At 45.0% G+C, this 23235-nt stretch overlaps 1 protein-coding gene across 4 annotated transcripts in view; it reads right to left on the reverse strand.

Moving 5' to 3' along the window:
* The window catches only part of ADD2 (adducin 2), a 91232-nt gene that overhangs the window by 41627 nt on the left and 26370 nt on the right, over positions 1-23235 (reverse strand). For 3 of the 4 annotated variants that reach the window (XM_088470837.1, XM_088470834.1, XM_088470838.1), the window contains exon 1: positions 19126-19289. The exons of the other annotated variant lie outside the window; for it this stretch is intronic. The gene's annotated coding sequence lies outside the window, so the exon portion shown is untranslated. Of the gene's footprint in view, positions 1-19125; positions 19290-23235 lie in introns of those variants that run through there. 4 annotated transcript variants of the gene reach the window in all.

Here is a 23235-nt window from a genome sequence, read left to right on the forward strand (position 1 = left end):
ACTGGTTTAATTATGGACGCCCCTAAAAAGGCGTCCCAATGCACAGGCACGCCTGCGTTCGTCGACCACCCCCCAATGGCACTTCCTGTCCATCAATATCGGAAGGGATCTGAGTGCACGCTGCGTTGTCTGCGTACGCTTACCTGAATGCACTGGCTAGTTCGTGCACGTGCAGCGTGATGCATACGCAGTACAAAAATATCGGCCAACTGCATATGTTCTCTCCTTTACGCTGCTTGCTGAATCAGGCCCAAAGTCCTAAATTCCATGAAAGTCCACGACAATTAGAGAGAATTAAAGGTGAAACAGTGGTCGGAACCGAATGCTCAAAGAATTTTACACCCATCACTGGCGTCCTTTGCTCCAAATGTATGGAAGCGGTAAAATTTTGTAAAAGTGTGTACAGGTGACCAGGTAGCTGCTTTGCACAGCTGCTCACTTGAGGCACCATGCCATACAGCCCAAGAAGCCCCAACAGCACGAGTCGAGTGGGCCCGATTGAGGCCGCAACTTCCACATTTGAGGACAAATATGCCTGCTAAGTGGCAGAAGTGATTCTTCTAGCAATGGATCCTTTCGAGCCTGGCCAGCCTCTTTTTCGTGCATCAATCAACACCAACAGAGAATTCATACGCCTCAAAAGATGCAGTACACTCCAAGTAAGTGTAATTGCACATGCCACATCCAACAGTGCTAAAGAAGAAGCTTCACTAGTAACTGAATCCTGGCGAAAAGCTGGAAGAACAATATCCTGGATAATGCGGAAAGCCGATACTACCTTTGGAAGAAAGGAAGGTTTAGTGAGTAACACTACCCTATCCTTATGAAAAATGAGGCGCGGAGATTTACAAGAAAGAACCTCTAACTCAGATACCCTTCTGGCCGAGGCAATGGCCAAAAGGAAAACAACCTTCAAATTGAGATATCACTATTCAACAGTTTCCAAAGGCTGAAGCAGTGCCTCTTGAAGTGCCTCCAAAACTAAATTCAAGTCCCAAGGAGGAACCAGCGGGACATAAGGAGGCTGTATGTGAAGAATCTCCTGCAAGAATGTTTGAACTTCAGGAATGGAGGACAATTTCCTCTGAAACAGGATCTTTAGGGCCAAAATTTGTCCCTTAAGAGAGGATAATCTAAGACCCTTAACCAACCCCTCTTGCAGAAAAGACAAGAGATGAGACACTTGGAACCTTTTGCAAGCCTATATCATGGTTTTCAAGGCAAATCGGGGTGACGACATGGACCCTGAAGTAACAGATCCGGATGCAGGGAGACAAAACGGAACATGTGTCAGCATGTTCAGAAGAACTGTGTACCAATGACTACGCGGCCAGTCTGGAGCCACCAGAATAACTGGCCATGCCACTGAATGAATCCTCTGAATTACCTTCGGTAACATAACCAATGGAGGAAAGATGTAACCCAGCTGGAACACCCAAGTTGGTGTCATGGCATCCACCAGAAATGCCTGAGGATCCCGGGACAGAGATCCATACCATGGAAGTTTCTTGTTGAGACAAGAAGCCATTAGATCTATGTCTGGAGATCCCCATCTGGAAACTATTTCTGCAAACACCTCCTGGTGTAATTCCCATTCCCCTGGATGCACACTGTGGCTACTTAAGAATTCCGCCTCCCAGTTGACCACCCTTGAAATGTAAATTGCCGAAATAGCTGGAACCCAATTTTCTGTCCAATGAAGGATGTGCGATACCTCCCTCATTGCTTGCCAGCTGCGTGTGCCACCCTGCTTGTTTATATAAGCAACTGCCATGGCATTGTCTGATTGGATTCACACTGGTAGGCTCCTTAGTTGGAATTGAGCCTGAACCAATGTATACTGAATCGCCCTTAATTCCAGTATATTTATGGAAAGAGAAGCTTCCTGGATGGACCAAAGACCCTGTCTAGAACCACTGCACCCCAGCCTGTTAGGTTGGCATCTGTGGTGACAATGATTCAAATTTATTACCGACAATTGGCAACCCCTGTTCATATTTGCATCTTGTAGTCACCAAATAAGTGACTGTCAGGTCTGCAGAAATAATCTGAACATCTGCCTGTTTAATCGAGGATCTGGTTTCACCCATCAATGAAGCAATTGGTTTTGCAGTGGTCAGGCATGAAATCTGGCAAAAGTAACGGATTTGAATTAAGCCACCATTTTTCACTGAATCTTTGCCTGCGGAAGAAACACTCTATGATAATTGGTGTCAAAAAGACTCAAAAAAACTATCCTCTGAGATGGAATTAAATTTGATTTGGGAAAATTGTCTATCCAGCCAAATCTCTGGAGCATGCCTAAAGTAATCAGAAAATGTTGTTGCAATAGGCTATTGAGGGTGCCCTTAGCAACAAATCGTCCAGATAGGCCAACACAGTTATCCCCCCACTCCTGAGTAGGGTGTTCATGTGTGCTATAACCTTTGTAAAGACTCTGGGAGCTCTGGCCAAACCGAATGACAGAGCCTGGAACTAAAAATGCCAATGCCCTACTGCAAACTGCAGAAGATGTTGATGACCCCGCCATATAAGAATATGGAGATCTATCCTTGAGATCTATGGAGGACAGAAATTCCTCTTCCTCCATGCAACAAATTACTGACCTTATGGAACCCATCTTTAATTTTTCCAAGTGGAGATAAGAATTTAACCCCCTGAGGTTGAGAATGGGAAGAAACGACCCGACTGGTTTGTCTAACAAGAAAAGGCTGGAGTAGAACCCCAGACCTTGCTGTAGTAGCAGAACCAGAATAATTCATCCGGAATCGGAGAGCGCAGAAATTGCCTGTATGAGAGCCACTTTTCTGCAACTATCAACAGGGAGAGGAGTGGAAAAGAATCTTTCTGGAACAGGACCCTCCAAATCTAAAATGTAACCCCTGGTTGCTAGTTCACTTACCCAAAAATCCGGACTGGATTGAATCCAAGTTTCCAGGCCTCCCACCAGAGGACAGGTCCCAGTCCCGTAACAGTCATATGGATTGACCTGCTGGCTTAGCAGCAGGGCGACTGGTGCTGGGGACAGCACGTCCGCTGAAGGTCCCTTTCCGGGGACTCCTATGTACACCTCGTAATGCCTGAAAGCTTCCCCTGCCTTGAGTCCGAAAGAAACGAAACCTAGGGAATTTTGGTTTTGGTGTTGTTACAGGTTGTAAGGACTTTTTCCTCCTGTGACCTGAGAAATTATTTTAGTTAATTCTGAAACAAACAAAAAACCTCCTTCAAAAACGAATGCCTCTAAAGCAGGGTCTTCAACCTTGGCCCTCCAGCTGCTGTGGAACTACACATCCCAGCATGCACTGCCATAGTTTTAGCATATTGTTATATCAAAAAGGTGGCAGTGCATGCTGGGATGTGTAGTTCCACAGCAGCTCTAGGGCCGAGGTTGAAGAACCCTGCTCTAAAGCATGCTTGGACTCTATGTCTGCCTTCCATGTTTCAAGCCATAGCGAACGCCTGGAAGAAATGGCCAAAGCCGAAATATGAGACTGTACCTGAATAGTATCTATTAAAGCATCACCCATATAGGTTAGAGCTTCCAAAATCTGATCAGCTAAAGAACTAGCTTCAGACAAATCCCCGGACTGAAATCTTGTAATCATTCAGCCAGGGATTGATAGCCTTTATCACCCATGCGCTGGCCAGAACAGGCCGCAGCGAGACTCCTGTCAAGTGCAGAGTCAGTTGGCATATAACATGAATATATATATATATATATATATATAAAAAAAAATATTACAAGTTATTTAGTAAGTAATGAAAATTTAATATATTGAAAAACAAATTCGCATGAAATCAAGAGTAGGAAAAATTGACAAATTGATATAGAAATGTACATGTAAAAATACATAGACCTCCAGATCTGATGTTTAGGAACAGTGGGTTGAAAATGGTGTGGATGTGGAGCCGCCGGGAATCGGCACTTGAGTTCGTGCACCTGAATAAACGGGCTGCTTTACTGCAGGCTGGCCATGCACGTCCCGACTGTAAGAAGAGTCACTGCAGTGAAAGCCGGCACCTGGAAGTTTGTGCGCCCGGCAGAATGGACCACACAGCAGTGAGCAGTACAGGATGGCGGGGTGATTGAGAGCAGTGCGGCAAGAACCGCTGACGTGACTGGGGGTGTGTCTCTGACGCGTTTCTCAGCATAAGCCATTTTCTCAAAGCTGTGATCTCCCCTTGCTGAGTTCCCTCCTTAAAAGACCGTAAGTGGCCAATCAAGGCTGTACATCAATTCAACTGGTAATCAAAGTAAATTAGTCACAGGCAGCAGGAAAGAAAGACACATATACACTAAAAAAAGGGGTTATAACTTATAAGACATTCAGAAAAAAGCCAAAAAAAGAGAGGAAGTTTAAAGAACCAAATATCGTAATTAGCTTGAGAAATATATATTGTGTATTGATGTTGTTATAAACACTATTAGTATATTAAGATAAAATTATAAAAATATTGGTAAATAAAAAAACACATGTAAATATAGCAATTGTATAAAAGACATATTAAAAAATAATAAGGTATTTCCTGTCAAAGTGAATATAGATTTAAGTACAGCCTCATTCTATCTATCCATAGGATCTTTAGGAGTTACAGACTGTGTTGTGGGGATAACAATATTCCTGACCAACCTAGCAATAGGAGCATACACCGTGGGTGGAATTTCCCAAAGCTTGGTATCCTCTTCCAAAAAAGGATAAAGATACTTAAATTTTTCGGAATATGAAATTTGGAATGAGATTTCAACCTAGGCTTCTTTTAATATTTCCTCAAAATGTTAAATTTCTGGGAAAACAGATACGTTTCTTATTAAGTTTAAAGAAAGAAACTGAACTAGTTACTGGAATAGCTCTTTCCTGTAGATGCAAAGTCTCCCTGACCGCATCTATCAAGACGTAGCTGAAGCCTTTTCTCCAGGAAAATCCACTGAGAAATGGCCTGAATGTCTCTTACCGGCTGTGGCCCCTGCTGACGGTATAATTTTATTTAGGGATGTTGCCATCTGAGCGAGACATCGTCCCATATCCTGGGCCCATCTGGGCTCTACCGAGGGATCAGAAGCTTGAGCACAGGGTATGATATATTTTGCCTGAGAGAGACATAATTTACCTATGGCCTCAACCATAAACCCGGCCCAATCAAGCATCACCCACTGTTCAGCCAAACCTTCCGGTAATGAATCCCGCTGTGAACAACCAGCACAGAGCGACCCTGGGTCTGTACCTTTTGGCAATTTCTTCTCACATTTTGTACAAGTATAAAAAGTGACTGATCGCTGTTTTTTTGCACCTTTGTCTGAGAGAGAGAGATCTAACCAACACAGATAGCTACCTAAAAGTAATAATCCCAGTTAAACTTCTTATCTGTTAATATACAGCCACCCCCCTGTAATCTGCAGTGTGTCTCCTCCAAGCAGAATTCCAGTAGCTATCAACACCTGTTTGTGCGTGGCTCTGAAGCCGCGTGAGCTGCTGATACTCAAATACCTAAGGAAGGTGTGGCCGGGCATGCCGTCAGCATCCTGCTTCATTCAGGATGCCTGACATCATCCTAGCCTCTGGCATTTCCATCCAGAGACCTCTAATTATACCACGGCACATACTGATGATGTCACAGACGGCGCACCTGTACTTGCAGTGGTGCCGTGTCCTGGGGGCGTTCAACAAGCTTCTCTTCCACAAAGCCGGCAGCATGTCGCTGCTCTGTAATCCCAGCCGGCGGTCTTTGAAAGCAGCGGGTGCTGTGGAAGCTGGGGGAAGTGTGAGACACACTGGCAATACATTTGCAGCCATGTGAGTAATAACATGCCTGGCCACTCTGCTTAAAAGGGGCATGCCTCCCTTTTCTTTTGCCAGTGGCCTCGTCTGGTATGGAGAGAGACCCAGGGACTATGTAGTTTGGTGACTCTCCCAGGGGCCGTCTTTAGAGTGGGATACAGGGTTCACACAAGCTTCTATTCTATCTAACTCCAACTCTGCTAGTGCTTGTCACCTGTTTCCAGGAACTAGGCACCCAAACCAAACATCAAAATAAAGAAATTAAGCCTATTTAGTGCTATACCTCTAAGGCACTAAAAACAAGACTGAGGTTCTGGTGGAAGGGGAGGGGTTATATAGAGGGTGGAAGCCAGCTTTAATTAGTTAGTGTTCGACTCACCACCGCACTACGCATAACCCAGAAGTAATGGCATCCCCCAGATGGATGAAAAAAGGAAGAGATACAGTAATTGCAACATCAACTCGGTGCCAACAACTGTATATCCTAGGCACTGAGAAGTGCTGTGCGATAACCGCTTCTGATTCCAAACAGTCTATGGAGCTATGGCATAGGAGATTAAGTCACCTACGGGGATGCGGTCATAATCTTGGCAAATGGGATATCAGCACTTAGAATACCAGTGCTGGCATCCCGAAAGCAGTGAGGGTAGGGTTGGGCACTAGGGGGAGAGTTAGGGCTAGGCACTGGGTTTGGGATTAGGTTTAGGGTGCTGGAAGTTACTCACGGTTATACACACTGGAAACGCGTTGGAAGGCAGGTAATTGCAGGACTCTCAGGAGCTATGTGGAAGACTTGTGTCTCCCGCTGTGGTGCTCTAACACAGTGGACACGATGGTGCCGCACATTCGCAGTACTTGCCTCGGCGGCCATCTTGGTAAAGGGAGCGAAGCTTCCCTGGAGGAGCAACATGGAGTCTGCACTGTGGCACTCTCCATTTTCAACAAACCAAACCCGTTGCCCCTTTCTAAAATTAGAGTTCAGTGCGAGAGCACAGTTGGAACTAGTGCATATGGACATGTTTGGACCAATGGATGTGGAGTCAATGAGTGGGAACAGCTACTTCATGACACCTATAGATGTTGCTACAAGGAGGATGCAGGTATACTTCCTGAAAACTAAAAGTAAAGTTACCAGTAAAGTTGTGAAATACAAGAGTCTAGTAGAAACCCAGACAGGCCTAAGAATAAAAGTGTTAAGCTCTGATCATGGTGGAATATATGAAAATTGAGATCTTGCTACTTTTCTAAGGAGAAATGGCATCAAACACCAATTAACAGTTGCCTATTCAACTGAGCAGAACAGCATGAGTGAGAGGGGAAATAGAACAATTGTTTGGATGCAGGTTTGGATGAAAGATTCTGGGCAGACGCAGTCCTTACTGCGGTATACCTCAAGAATCGAGCACTTACAGTGGCAGTCAAAAATAAAACACCTTTGGAGGCATCTCTTTGTATTTGGATGTAAAGCATATGCTCATATCCAAAGACACAAGTTAGATCCCAAGTCTACCTCATGTGTTATGCTTTGATATTGTCAACAAAGCAAAGGGTGACGTAATCTTTCATGAGACAGCTTCAGTAAAAAGCAAGCTAAAAGTTGCAACACCACAAGGACTTGGGATACAAGATATGCCAACAGCTGCAAGTGTTTCAGAAATAGAGATTACAAATGCAGTTGATCAACTACAGAGGAGCTCTATGAGGAGCAACTATGGTAAACCTCGTAAAAGATATAGCGAGGAGTTTCCTGTGAACCTCAAACCATCCAAGAAGCAAAGTCAAGCAGCGACTGGCAAGAGTGGAAAATCAGCTATAGACAAAGAGCTTACAGCCTTAGATGACAATGACACATGGACCATTGTGAACAGGCTGAGCGACCATATAACAGTCAAGAGCAAGTGGGTATTTTGCAGTCGTGTCATTTTAGCTTCCGCCCCTCCCTATGGACCACAATTAAAGAATAGGCTGGAGTAATTAACAAGATAGGGCCTCCTAACATAGGAAAATGCAAAGGGGAGGCTCCAGTTTTCAGGAAACCCCCAGCCAGCATCTTAAATCATGACCACAATTGCAGTAGTACATAATTTGATTTTACCAGAGGTGCAACATGCAGTACAGACTTACCTACTCTCCCAGACTGTCCTGGAGACTCACGATTTTTGGAGTAATCCCTGGATTCCCGGAAGAGTGGGTGAACCTCCATCATCCCACCCACATTCTAGTAAAGATCTCAAGATGGGAAGAATGCCGGGAATCGCAGGTCCATAGGAAAGGGGCAGGTCAAATATGTTGCAAATCTTGCAATTCTCATAGAATCACAAGATTTGCATCATTTTAGCATCTCCCCTTGTGGCATAATGTCATGGTGGGGCCCAATGGTGTGAAGAACTCAGCCTCTCCCCCCGAGTGATCATTTGCATCTTCTCTCTGGGCTTCTCCAAAGAAAAAACGAGTAGCAGTATAAGGGATAGAAAGGAGCTGTGGCACATGCCCAGTGGTGCATAGTATTTTCCATTCATTTTTTCTGGAGCATACGTTGCCACACCTCCTCCAGAAAATATAATAATGGAAAATACTATGCGTGACCCCCCCCCCCAGGCAATTCGTACCCACTCTCCCACTAATTCTACCAAGTGTGTGGATCTGAGCGAACAAATCAGCGCACTGGACAAGAGAAAGGAGAATGTGTGCTTACAGACTCAGGGCCTGATTCAGAGCCGGACGCTCTGAACCAGCGCCCGCTCTGAATCAGGGCGTGTTTTGTTTTTTTTCCGTCCGGCCTTTTGGACGCTCGCATAGCTGTGGGTTACCACCCACAGCTTATGCGAGCGTCCATGATGATGGTCGCGATGGTCTTGACCATCACGACCATCGTGCTTGCGACGAGACCCTGCGGTAGGGTAGCGGTGACCGCAAGCCCTGGAGTGATTTTGGCTCTATCAGAGCCAAAATCATTCCCACTGACATCACTAGTGATGTCAGTGGTGCCGGACCCAGACGGTAGGCGTTCCCATGGGAACGCCTCCGTCTGGCAGCCACGGCCCCGGCATGCCCACCAAAGGGGGCGTGCTGTCAATCACCATCGACAGCACACCCCCTTTGGTGCGAGACCCATAACGACGGCTACCCCATCGTTATTCGGATCTCGTGCATGCGCACTAGGGCACCATCGACCCGCTTGCGAGCGCTCAGCGCTCGTGAGCAGGTCTGAATCAGGCCCTCAGAACTGTCTCCTACTGTTTATACTATGTATGCATATTTATTATGGGATGTTTAACCTCTTCCTGATCACTTAGGTCATTTATATGAGACATATATTTGACACAGAAGGTCCCTTTTTTTAAACTCTTTCTCATACAGCTTATACTGTAGACCATCTATAGTGTTAATTATTTATTCTGTATTGCATACACTATCCAGTGTATAAGGAGACCAATATGTACATATGTCCTGAGCCGGTACTAGGATTTTCTGCTGCTCTCCCATACTCCTTGCTCCAGTTCTGCACAGAGTGGGGAACTTGGATTGTGGAATGGTGCCCACATCTGGGGAAAAAAAACCCATACAGTTCAGACATGCTGGCCTACTGCCATATCTAACGGCTCACCGTGATCGCCGGCCCAGTACATGTCAGTGGTATTATATACACTGCACTATATATGAGGTAGAATATAGCTTGTGATGCGCTAATTATGCCTGCACTCGGGAACTGCAGCAGGGCCCGGAGAGTCTTAAAGACGCTCTGGGCAGCTGTAATTACGACAGGGTGCTTGCCTGTAGTGTGCTTGCGGTGATACTAGCTGCAGGGTGCCATTCCAGGCCCTCTGCTAGCCAGAAGCAAGGGCTGTGGGGTGGTGACGGTACCGGCCACAAACCCCTGCGCTCTGTGCAGCTGGACACCCCTAGTTACAGCCCTAGCTATACGATTAGCCAAAACGCAGGGAGTCTACAGTGACAGTGGTACCTCTTGCTATTCTGCCCACAATGATTCTGAACAGTATGAGCAAATTACATCGTCCCACTAATTTAAAGGTCACACTCTTATACTCTATATTAAAGCAGAGATCTTTCTCATGTTAGTCCTTTAATATATGTAAATAAATAAACCTTTGCAATACGCTGGCTGTCCAATTGGTAATTGGATAAAAAAAAAAAAAAAATCCATTCCTGGCTGAAATACAAATAGACTGGTGATGCAGTCTAGCATTAACAAGCCTTTGGAATTGATAGCACTGAACTGATAAAGGCGATGCGGCCATGAGAGAAAGCATCAGAGAAGGGTGTTCTTATGGAGTGCGGCAGCGAATTGGTTACTTGTGCACAATTCCCACTCCTTATTCTTTCACCACCTCCGCCTGTGCAGGGATGCAGCATCTCTGGGGTTGCTAGGATACAGGAGGATGGATGCTCGCACAGTTCGCTCACTGCATCCCTGAGCACACACACATTACAAGCCTAAGTGCAACTGTTGCCAACCAAGCACACCTATTACTGCTAAGCCAAGGCACAGAGGCTTCTCCAGCTGAACCCAGTAGCTCAGCTGTAACACTCATACATGTTACCAATGTCAGTGTCTCTGAGCGCCAGACAATTTGTTTACAGGATTTCTATCACAGCAGGGTAGAGGCTCGGGCTCCTGATCGTACTCATCACAAATAGTTTCTAAGCAGCCCTTTACGCCAAACAGAAAGTTAACCCCTTAATTAACTGGGGTACTTTGCAGCTTTGTGACCAGACACAATTTAGCATGTTATTTTGTTGAGTGTTAGTTTAACAATAACAACTTTTTTTTTTTCATTCTTACGATATTCGGCTAAATTTTAATACACACATTTTTATTTTATTTTATTTTTTTTACAAAATAGGGTACTTACTTTGGTAGGCCTTTTAAGTAGATGGTTTTACTTTAAAGTGTTGTAAAACCTAATTTGCTATAAAGTTGTAAAAATACCAAAACAATGAAAAAAATATACTTTAATAAATCTACTCGTGATTATTTTCAGGAAATTAGTGCACCCATAAAAATATATATTTAAAAGCATTCTCCTACTTATTTATTTTGGTAGGAAATGTGTATATATGTTTTAGGGCTGTGCTCCGACCCCTGTGTTTTGGTTTTGGATCTGCATCTCCTTCGTGTTTTGGATCTGGATTTGTCAAAACCGCCCTTGCGTGTTTTGGATCTGTATTTTTTTCTCAAAATTCATAAAAACAGCTGAAATCACATAATTTGTGCCTGATTTTGTTCCTACAGTATTATTAACCTTAATAACATTTTTTTCCAGTCAGTTTTGACCACCTCACAATATTGATTTAATCCAGTTTAGGCCAAAAGGTTGCATCGAGCTAACTGGCTGACTAAGCTAAGTGACAGCAGTGGTTGGCACAAACATGTGGCAGTTCAGCTTCCAACATGGCAGAGTGGCACTGCAGTGGTAGACAGATGGCAGTTTAACAAACTATATGATCTCATAGGAAGTTTAAAACCAAGAACTAGTTCAAACGCCCAAGGGAGTTGGAGTATGTTTATGGACTGAAGACAGGGAAAGGACGGAAGGATTGATTAGTCTGTACATTTATTTATTTTAATGTTTTGATTCTGAAGAAAATTTATGAGGGAGGATCAATGTAGGATCAAATTCTTCAGTTCCTGAAAGACATAGGGGCATACAGGGGATGCAGTCTGTGGCCATAAAAAATTCTGGACATTTTTGGAATTCAGCAACCGCATGTTGAAAAACTTCAGCGGCTGTGGCAGTTCAACTTCCAACATGGCACATTAGGAAACAAATCTTTTTATTAATCAAGACTGAGGCCTGAGGGAGCTGGAGTATGTATGTAGTTGAAGGCAGGAAAAGGAAAGGTTGATTCGTAGTAAATTTAAGTTTTGGATTCCGAAGGAAAATTTATGAAGGAGTAGGGGAGGCAATTACAAAAAAAATATTTTAATGAATCACAACAGTCCTTGCCTCAGTTGAGCTCTTTGGTGATCTGCATATGAAAAAAAATGAATGGAGCATGCAGGAGATGCTGTCTGTGGCATTAAAACATTTTGTACATTTTTGGCATTCAGCTACCACATGTCAAATACTTCAATGGCTGTGGTAGTTCAATTGCCAACATGGCACATCTAGGAAAGAGAATGGCACTGCAGTGGCAGACAGATGGCAGTTTAATAAACTATAACAATAATGTTTATCATTACACAAAAAGACAGTCAGCAATGCCCCAATCAGCGCATAATGCAAAGAAAAGAGGTGTAAGATGGAATTGTCCTTGGGCCCTCCCACCGATGGGAGTAATGCCGGTGTCACACCTGCCCATTTTGATTCTTGAACAGGTGGGTGAACTATTAATATGGTAGCACACAAAATAGAAGCTCTGAACAGGAAGGGGGCAGAAGGATTTAAAAGTCTGGTACTAAACATCTCTTATCATTGTGCTTCTGGGATTATGTATGGGAAGGCTGGGAGGGGAGGAGGGAGAACATCTCCAGATACCATCACAAAATAGCCTCTCCATTTGGCAATTGAGTTGCATCTGACCAAACATGGCTGTTATGATCAAGGACAGCCTAGACCACCAGGTTGGTATCTACAAATCAAGGCTGAAAAATGGCATAAGAGTATTTTGCAAGTATAACTATTTGTGATTTTAGTTGAAATACATACAGCAGCACAAACACACAGTGCTTATATGGATACACTGGGGTACAGCCTGCAGCATCACAGTGCTTATATGGATACACTGGGGTACGGCCTGCAGCATCACAGTGCTTATACGGATACACTGGGGTACGGCCTGCAGTGTCACAGTGCTTATATGGATACACTGGGGTACAGCCTGCAGCATCACAGTGCTTATATGGATACACTGGGGTACGGCCTGCAATGTCACATTGCTTATATGAATACACTGGGGTACATCCTTCAGCGTCAGAGTGCTTATACGAATATACTGGGGTACGGCCTGCAGCGTCACAGTGCTTATATGGATACACTGGGGTACAGCCTGCAGTGTCACAGTGCTTATACGGATACACTGGAATACAGCCTCAATGGACAGCACAGCACCCTCCTGTATGGACAGCACAGCACACCCTTGCAGACCCCTGGATGGACAATACTGCCCTCTGGATGGAGCACAGCACACCCCACGGACAGCACATCACAGCCCGGGACTCAGCAAAGAAATGGCGCCGATCACTGCTGGAAGTGAATTATATACAATCCAAAACCCGCAAGAATCCAACGCGGTATTGATGACGTTTTGCCTCGTTTTTGGATCAGAGTCAGGCAGGGAATCCCCGAGCCGGACTCTAACCAGACTCAGAATAGCGATGTTCAGGCGGGTCCAGTTCTCCGAGAACCGGACCCACTCATCTCTAGTATTTTTGTCTGGTTTATGAAAAGATACTACTGGGAAAATCTGGAATCACATATCACTTTATAAAAAAAATAAATACAATTTAAAGCAAGTCTCTATATGCTCTAACTCGAGCTGGCATAACAATTTAAACCAGAGCAAACAGGGAATCAGTATGTAATACTGCCAACCGCTAAGAAGGTACGTATAACTAACCCTCTTCTCCCCCCTACCCCTCCTTTAGGGGTGCCTCACCCAAACCTCCCCCCTAGTGCCTAACCCTAACCACCCCCTAAGTGCCTAAACATAACCCCCCCCTTTCCTGCAGCCTAAACCTAAGTCTCCCCGAGGGAGGGGGTGTGTGCCCAACCTTAACCTCTCCCCGGGGTTGCTTAACCCTAACACCCCCTTCCCCTAGCCTAACCCTCCCGGGAGGGGGGGGTGCCTAACCCTAAGTCCCCCCCGAGGGAGCCCCTAACCTAACCCTACCCTGTCCGCGCCCGGCTTACCTTTGATCAGTATGCCGGGCGTCAGGCTCCCGACGTAGGTCTAATGACAGGCGTCGGGATTTCGACGCCTTTCATTAATACCTTGTCGAGATTTGACAGTCGGGAAGCCGTTGTTTTTTGGGGGGGTATTTTGATAACCAGGGAATACATTGCACAACATCCTATTAATAATAGCTGTCCAGAGATGAATAAACTATGTAACATTTGTCGAATTACTCTATAGAGCCCTGGGCTGTCAATTGCAGTTTGGCTCCAGGTGTGCGGCTAAACATAGATCTGTCAACACACTGGGCCTAATTCAGAGTTGTATGCTATTACATAGGCTTCGTGAGAAATCGCAGCTGTCAATGTGCGAAAACATGGTAATGCCTGCCAACAGACTTCCTGCCTGCACTAGCGTGCAACGGACTGAGGGCCTGATTCAGAGCCGCTCGTAAGCGGCCGCTCGTTTGCTGTGAGCGATGTTCGCACAACTGCGCATGCGTATGGGTCGTAATGCGCATGCGCAATCCAGTCATTGCGGTCGGAAATCGAGCGCTCGCAAAACAGAGAGGGGCTGCTAATTTGATTGACAGAATGTACCGTTTGTGGGTGGTAACAGGGGAAGGTGCTTGAAAACGGGGGAGTAGAGATCCGAACGCAGGCGTGCCTAACGGTAAAAAGGGCGTTTCATGGGAGTGCATAATTAGTAAAGGAGCATCATTGACCACGTCACTTGGTTGTCTTTTAGCCTGAAATGCTCGCAGTGATAGCGGTAAGAAAAAGCTACCACAAGCACTGCGAGCAGTTCAGATGCCTTTCGATGTATCCGATTAATCAAATAAATACCGGAGATGACGTGTGATGCGAACGGCAAAGGGACGTCTTTACAAAATAGCGAGCGCATTTTTCGTTCGCTCGCTCAGACATAGAGGAGTCAACAAACCGCAATGAGCGAGCGCTCAATTTAAATAGCTGGCCCCTTTTTAGGAACGACCGTCCGCAAATAGCGTCCGGCTCTGAATCCGGCCCTGAGCACATACTGCTACACCCACTTTCCTTATCTGCGTTTTGAGCAGACCCGCCGGGGGTTGAGAACCCACCATCTTCGAGACAACATCGGATGCACATCGACTCCTCAAGTCCTGGGCTGCGCAGATTCAGGTATTTTGCTCTGTAAATATGGCCTCTAGGACTGTGGTCCTGCGATTGAGAACGCAGCCGCGATCGCAGACACACTCTTGGAACTCCCTTAATGTGCCCACAGGCTGGACTCTTATTTTTTTGCATTCACTTTCGGCCACCTCCCCGACTCCACCCATAAACAGCCCCATGGATCGCAATGGTCTTCTCAGGGCATTGCGATTCTGCATACTTTGCGAATGCTGTCTCAAACTGCAGCTACTTTGCGTTTCGCGCATGCGCAGTTGAAACACATCGCTCAACTGCTAAAATATCGGCATAGCGTACTACTCTGAATCAGGCCTATAGTGCAGCGGTTTAAAGCTTATGGGACAGATTCTTAAGCACTGTCAGAACGCAGTTGAGATATTTTTCTTTACTGCGCATGTGTCCAGGGTCCGTGAGTCACAGTTCTCAGAAATGTGTTGTAATGCGCTGGTGGTGTCCGTGAGATGGCTTAGCGAATACACAGAGATGGTCTGTCTTATGGGCGCATTGTGGGAGCGCTGCAGGCGTGTCTCTAAAGTGGCTGCGAAGTCAAGCGCATGATAGCTCACATTGGAGACCATACTCTGACGGAGAATCTGCAGGGGTGTATTAAGAGAGGAGAGGACCCGTGTGCAGTCTGTGGGGGTGTCTCTCTCTCTCCCTCTCCTCTCCCCCCTCACCCCGCCCTAGTCGTGTCCAGAGTCTACTGCTCATACGCAGGTCACCGGAGAAATGGCAAAGCAGCCATTCTCCTGGTGATTTCCCTACTACGCATGCGCAAAATGCCAGGAAAATGGCTGGACCGGCCATTTTCCAGAAGATTTATACAGCGCCGATGCTGCCGACCTGGGACAATGGAGAGGGAAGTATTAAAAATGTGGGTGCACCCATTATAGATACACCCCCGCCTAGCGTGGAGCTGGTGAAGCTTTCATTGGTGCGAGCAATGGTGTGTATTGACGCACCAAGCGGTATTTCAGCGTATACGGATGCTGACAGTGGGTGTCTCAGTCCTTGCACATTCAGATGCGCGGCTTTACCCCAGGGAAAGGCGTGTAGCGGCATTTGTATAAAGTCTCGGATATGGATTCCGCTGCATGTGGCAAAGGCTTTGGGCAGTCATCAAAGAGTTAAAATCTAAGTCGACAGAATAGGAAGACAGTTTGCAAAATTCACAAATATATACGTAAGTAAAAGCTTCCATACTATAGCCAAACTTCTGTTCACCTAAATGATTCTACATCTTCTGTCATCCACCACAGTTGTTTTCCGTGGTCTTCCGGGTCCCATTACTTTTGGCCCCTTAAAAAGTGGGAGGCACATATAGAAATCGTTGTAATTCCTACACCGTTCACCTGATTTGGATGTAATTACCCTCAAATTAAATCTGAAAGTCTGCAGTTAAATCACATCTTGTTTGTTTCATTTCAAAGCCATTGTGGTGGTGGTGAATAGAGGCCAAAATATGAAAATTCTGTCAATGTCCCAATATTTATGGACCTGACTGTAGCTTCTCATCCAGAGCCTGGTCAGAGGTGCGCTATTCATGTGCGGATGAGTTTTCTCATAGATTTGCATCTGAGTAAAATATGCAAATGCCAGTTGAAGCGTTCCCCTTGTGCAGTACATGCGAACGATCGAGCAAGCCCTGTGATGAACACTTTGCATATCAGAGCAATGTTCAAGTCCGCTGGTGGATCGGACCTCTACACCATCGACGCACCATCGGTCAGATTGGATTGTGTCTGTGATTATGCACACAGTCTCGCTGCGAAGGTATGCTAATCCACTGCAATCGCTATGTTGTCGCAGCACAACATAAGGACGCCCACTTTACCTTACACACATCCGTCATACTTGCAAGACTGCGAAAACATTGAGTACCATCAGAGGTTTACACACACTTGCACAAGGTCTCAGAAATTGCTAGCCTTCCGGTACGCAGTGAGAGCTCAAGCTGCGTATGCCATCGCAGTGGATAATTTATGCACGCCCCTGCAATGGCGTTCAAATGCACTGGCACGCCGACCACCCTCTAGTCACCTCCCACAAACGGCATTTCTGGTCAATCACTCTGTGATGCCCAGAATGGAACAATTGGCCAATAATGTGAGTAATCGCAGTTGCGATCCAACCTGAATTCAGTCTCCTCGAGCAGCCCCTAGACAGTTGAGTCTTCCTTTTAGTTTTCTTAAAATATGGCCACTGTGGCTGCAATGCTGAAAAAGAGACAGCAGCCGTATGCCGAATCATGTCCATAATGCACACGAGATGCTCTCTTTTTACGTACACTCCAGGTCACCACTAGCAAATGCCCATGAAACGCAGATGCCAGCTCTAAATGATAGCAATGTTGTATGCAACTGCTATGCCATTGCACACCTAGTTTCATTTTTCATGCATGCGTAGTAGCAAAACATCACCTAACTGTGCAAACATCGGCATTGCATCAACCTCTGAATCAGGCCCAGAGGTCCTGAAATCAGTAGATTAATTTAAGATCTTGGCAATTTAGGGGCTGCAATGCTGAACGCAGATTCACGATCATCAGGAACCTGTGCGCGCACAGGACCCGTTCTGTGCATGTGCAGAATGGGCCCTGTGTTATCGAACGCAGACCCTGCTATGCCTTTGCCTTATTGTCAGGCAGATGCATTTGTGGTGTGGGGATGGCTGGCGTTCCTGGAAGTGGGGTCATGTCACGGCCAGCATCTGCGTCCATGCGATGATTATTCCAGAATGTGACCTCGGTCGCAGTGCAGGGATCGCAAATTAAGCAGGGGGTGTCAGAAACCTCTTGCTGCATTTGCGTATTTCGAAGGACGGAATTGCAAAGCGTCTTTTCTGCGGCTTTGCAATTCCGTCCCGTGCTGAATCAGCCCCTTAGTCCAGTGGTTCTTTAACAGAAGCTTATGATTAAAAACTACTACAGGACAGAAATTAGTCCGGGTCAAAAAATATTTCCTTTGTATAGTTTAATCCAGAGGTTCCCAAACGCGGTCCTCAAGGCTCCCCACCAGTTTAGGTTTTAGAGATATCCATGGTTGAGCACAGGTGGTTACATCAAATTGACTGAGGTACTATTTTAAGTCACCTGTGGTCAAGCATGGATATCCTTAAAACCTGGACTGTTAACCTGGCCACACACTAGACCAACTTATATCCAACCAGCCAACTTGTTGATTGGTTGGAATGAAAATCTGGTAACATATGGGAGTAAAGGATGATCAGCAATTTCCTCCTAAATGACAGAAAACAGATGAAAATGGTCAAACAAGTTTGAACAAATAGTTTAGATCAAACTTTTAACAAACAACAGTGTTGGTCCATTTTCCAGCGTATGGGAGCAAATTGCTGATTGTCATTTGCTTTCATCCCTTACCAGATTTCATTCCAACCAATCAACTAGTTGGCTGGTTGGACAGATAATCTTTAGATGTGTGGCCAGCTTTAGTGTGCCTTGAGAACAGTGTTTGGTAACCTCTGGTTTAATCACAACTCAGTGACTGACAACCTGATATCCTTCGGGGGCCACTCTAACCTTCAAAGTGCTGTACATTAAACAAAGGGAGAGATGTAGAAAGCCTCCTAAAGAGTGACGATAGCAACCAATCAGCTTCTAGTTAGCATCTATAAAGTATAAAATGCTATAAGTATATAAATGATAAAATGATAGGTAGAAGCAGATTGGCTGCTATGGAAAACTCCACTTGTCCAATCTCCCCCTTAATCTCAGTAGTAAATTAAATTAATGCATTTAGTCTATGAAAGAGACACCTATATGTAACATATCAGCAGGCCTTTTAAAACAACCGTTAAAAGCTATAAACAGCACTGTATGACAACAAGATGGAGGGGGAAAAAAAAAAGTTAAATATTGCCCGACAACCATGTGGGACCTCAAGCGACAGGTTGTGCACCTCTGATTTAGTACTTCCAATACCAGGGAAACCATTTCCAAACGAATGTTTTTTTTTAGATATACATGCAGTAGACATAGACAACACTACAAGCCATCAAGAACGCTGACAACAGAAAACCACTAGTGCACATAAAACCAATGGAAATATTCCTGATAGAGTTTTTATGACAATACAATAATCATAATAAAATCAATAATACACTTTAAATAAAATCAAAATGGCAGGATAATGTAACAAGGCACAGTGGAGACTATCAAAGGAATTAACGTGTTATACAAAGATATTCTGCACCCACAGATTGTACAAAATGCCAGGAAAACTTCATGAAACAGTCAGCCTTGTGGGGAGCAGCACTCAATCATTATTTAACGCAGCTTACTAGTGCAACAAGCAGGTACTCACTCTGAGTGCAGGTATCAGGTAACAGGCAAAGGGCTCAGGGACCTCCAGCTCCTGACAACCTGTTCTGGGCTCAGATGACTGTCCCATGGGGAGAAGTGATGTGCTGTTTCCTCGGCAGGCAGAGAACATTCACACGTGTCACAGCTCTGCTGAGGATCTGTCCTGTTATCTGATGACAGAGTGAGGACAGATGGCTGTTTGCATGAGATAAACTCATTGCTTACTTCACCCACATTTTAAACACCCACCCTTCCCTGAGGAGAATCTTAAAAAGCAAAATCTAACACCACAGAAGACAAAAGCAGTGGAGATAATGAGTGTGGTAGGAGTATGGCCCCTCAGGGCAATGGATGTCACGCCAAGAATACTACTACATACTGTATTATTTTATCTATACTGGAGCTACAAACATATTACACACAAACTATCACACATTGGGGTCTATTCATCAGAGGGGTGATTCAGCAGTGAGCAGTCTGCTACTTTGCAGAATGGGTCCTGCAGGGTTGCCTACCCTTCCGATAAACGGGTGCAGCTCCCCCCCCCCGGAAAGGCAGGCAAGCCTCCCGCCGATCCCCCGTCTCCCAGCTTTACTCACCATTATGATACAGGCCGACTGCGCATGTGTGACCTGAACTCACGCATGCACACGGCCACAGGTCACTCAGTGCAGAGGTGGCGGAGGGATCTGCTCGGATTCCTCTTCACAACCCCGGACCTCCTTACCATAGGAAAGTGCAGGGCTCCTGGAATCAACGCCATCTGAAGAGTTTGCTCAAAATTAGGCAGCCCAATCAGGCCCTTAATAATGAATGGGCCAGTTGCTTAAAATATGGGGAAACTAGCATTTCGGCACATGTCACCTCATATTCTCTGAGATTATGGGCTCTATTTATTAACATTATTTTTACTAAAATAAAGTGAAAAAGGGTGTTTTCACACCCTTTTCACATTATTTTAGTATCACCTACAGTTACTAAAGGGCAATTGGAGTAGAATTCGTAAAATTCTACTCCAACCCCTAAGTATCACTTATTTTTAGTAAGCAGATCGCATTTACCATAATTGTAATGGGAAATGCGATCTGCCTGGTAGTTACTAAAAATAAATTGTGAAAAAATACCGTGGAAAGCCCTGTGATAATAACGCCATCTGGAGGTGGCGTTATCCAGGGTCTCCCCCGGTTATCGGACTCCTGCTCCGCACTGACGGGGAGAGCAGAGCCCGGAGCCGGCCCCAGTGATCAGCTGTTTGGTCTAAACAAACCACACGCTGATTCACTGTAAAAAATAAAAAAAAAAGTAAAAAAAACAAAAAACAACTTACCTGACTCCAGGGACTGGTGTTCGGGGCTCTGGTGATATCCTCTCTCTGGTCAGCTGGTCTCCCATGGTGCACTAGGGCCCGGTCGGCACTTGACAGGGTCCCAGTGCAGTATGGGATGTCAGCTGACCGGAGGACATCACCGGAGCCCGGATCATGCAGGTAAGTGTAATTAAGGGAGAGGGGGGGGGTCGCAGGGAGAGGGGCTTTGCAACGGGGGCAGGGTAGCTGCGGCGGCCGGTCAGCACATGCACGGGGCACTTATCAGGGTATTTTTTTGAGAAAATACCGTGACTAGTATTCGCAATGTGGAGGGGATTCGCTGGGACAGAGCTTTCTCGCAAGCTCTGTCCCTGCAAGGGATTTGTATTAAATCCCTGTGATATTGCCTGAATTCGCAATGCGAATTTAGTCGGTAATATCACACTACAATCTGCATTACAAATGCGGATTGTAGTAAATAGAGCCCTATATCTCATATATAGGACAGCAGCATTCAGGTTTTCCTCCTCATGATTTTCTGTTTATTTCTTATACATACGGCACGCTCATTTACTAGACACTGCACCAGGGAGCCTGCGCTGATTTTCCCAGACTCCCAGTGAGGTAGACCGGATAAACAGCAGATGCCAATAACTTTTTTCATACTGCCAGGGTATAGGAGGCAGATCCGCTCATACCCCATTAATACACCTGTATATGAGATACAGCAGCCACTTGCACCATAGAACAGTATATTTTTTTCACTATCCCCTTTGGTACTCACATGATACTAATTACTGTCGTATTTAATTACTGCCTTTACCACACCTTAAACAATCCAGACTAGTGAAACTACATTGATCCACAATTTTGACTCCTACATAGATTTTTTTGCACCTAGGGCCGTATTCAATTAGTAGCAAAAAGACGAGATCCGTGATAAAGTATCGCCAATTAAGACTTCTCGCCTGTCGGAAACTTATCTCTGTATTCAATTCCACCCGCTTTTCACGTACGCGGGAAGTCAATGCAATGTAATAGGCGAAAAAGATTAGTCTCTGAATAGCAGGAGAAAAGAAATGCAAAATTTTTATTTAGTGGTGGAAACCACTCAGCACCCTTAGGACAGCCCCCCCAAAGGACAACTGTGTCAAACAATTCCAGGAAAAAAGCAGACACCCCAAAAAAGTACTTTGAATTTGGGGGCGAAAAAGCACAAAGTGGGGGGACAAATCCGCAAACTAGCGAAATAAGGTTCTGGGGGTGCTCTAAGAAGGGGTCAAGTGTTTTGGGGATTACAGGTGCTGTTATGAGGGCAGAATTTCACTTTTATTAATACTTCACTTTAGAGACATTAAAAGATGCTAATACCCATTCTCAGGTACCCCAAATATGCCAGGAATACTTATTTTCTACTAAAAATACCGCTTTATGCCATTCTTCACCACTTGTGTTAAGACGCTAATTAGAGGCAATTGTACCAACTTAAGTACCCCAAACAGTAATATTAGGGCTAATCGGGCACTACTACATTCATCCCCAATGTTTCTGCATCTTTTTGGGGGGGTTCAGGCTAATTTCCCAGATTCTGACACCACTTTCCGCCTGTTCTGACTACGTGTGTCACCATTTTCGCATCTTTTGGAATTTAATAGGATGAATAGCGGGTACGTGCACAATAAGTTTCAGGTGCTAAAATACGCGATGTAGGCGAAAAGTCTGCAACTTTATCACAGGTGCGAAACTAATTGATTACAGCCCCTAGTCTGAAAGAATATTTACTTTACAGATGCATAAAAAGATACTTATGTTGAGATGATTGATATATGAGGAAAATGCTGTCCTAAATTGTGATCTGAATATTCATTTGCTTTCTTCTTTTCCTCCTCCTCAGAAGATAATAGATTATTAACTGTTAAACATCTGCTATTAATTCATATGTGGTTGGATTGTGCTTGTCTTACAGACATTGGGATATTTTTCCATTGTACAGAATTTTTATATATATATATATTTATATATTACATACACACACATATATACACATACATACATACATACATACATACATACACACACACACACACACACAAACTTGAAACTTCACCTTGGCTACAGCTGCATCAGAACCAATTAGGGGTGGTTTTCCTTACATTTTTGTATTGTGGTATTGCTACCTTGGATTATTAAATCTATTTACATAAATCTTGACCACTCTCGGTTGTGCTGTTTGATATGATACAAGTGTTAGTTTTTTTTAATATAACGTTGTGCAATTATTGTATGTATATTATTGTAGGTTTATAATTTAAGTTTTTCGTTTCCTATGATTCTTTTATGACAAAACATTAAAAGTTATACCCCTTTTACACCGAAGCTAAAACCCGGGTTATTGCAGAGATAACCCGGGTAGCTCCTTGGTGTAAAAGGGGAGAAGGTTGGATAGCCGGATCTAGTGACCCGGCAATCCAACCCAGGTAACTAGCAGGGTTTACCATGGGAGTAACCCGTGAAACCCTGCAGTGTGAACGGCGCACTCCGGGTCACGATGACTTGGAGCGCGCCACATGCTGGCCGATTGGACCGGCTTCAGTGGCGCTTGGAGATGACGTCATCACCAAGCGTCCACTTCAACGCAGGAAAAGCCGGGTCTATGCAGACCCGAATCTGGTGTGAATGGCGCCGACTCGGGAATGTCCTGGGTCAGCGCTGGCTAAATTCCAGGTCTGATCCGGATTGGAACTCTGGGCCTGATGCTGAGCGCTCGCAAGCGGGTCGATGTTGGCCCAGTGCGCATGCGTGAGA

Source organism: Taudactylus pleione, unplaced genomic scaffold, assembly GCF_031769625.1.
Source record: "Taudactylus pleione unplaced genomic scaffold, aTauple2 ptg000105l, whole genome shotgun sequence".
In the NCBI taxonomy this organism is placed as follows: Eukaryota; Metazoa; Chordata; class Amphibia; order Anura; family Myobatrachidae; genus Taudactylus; species Taudactylus pleione.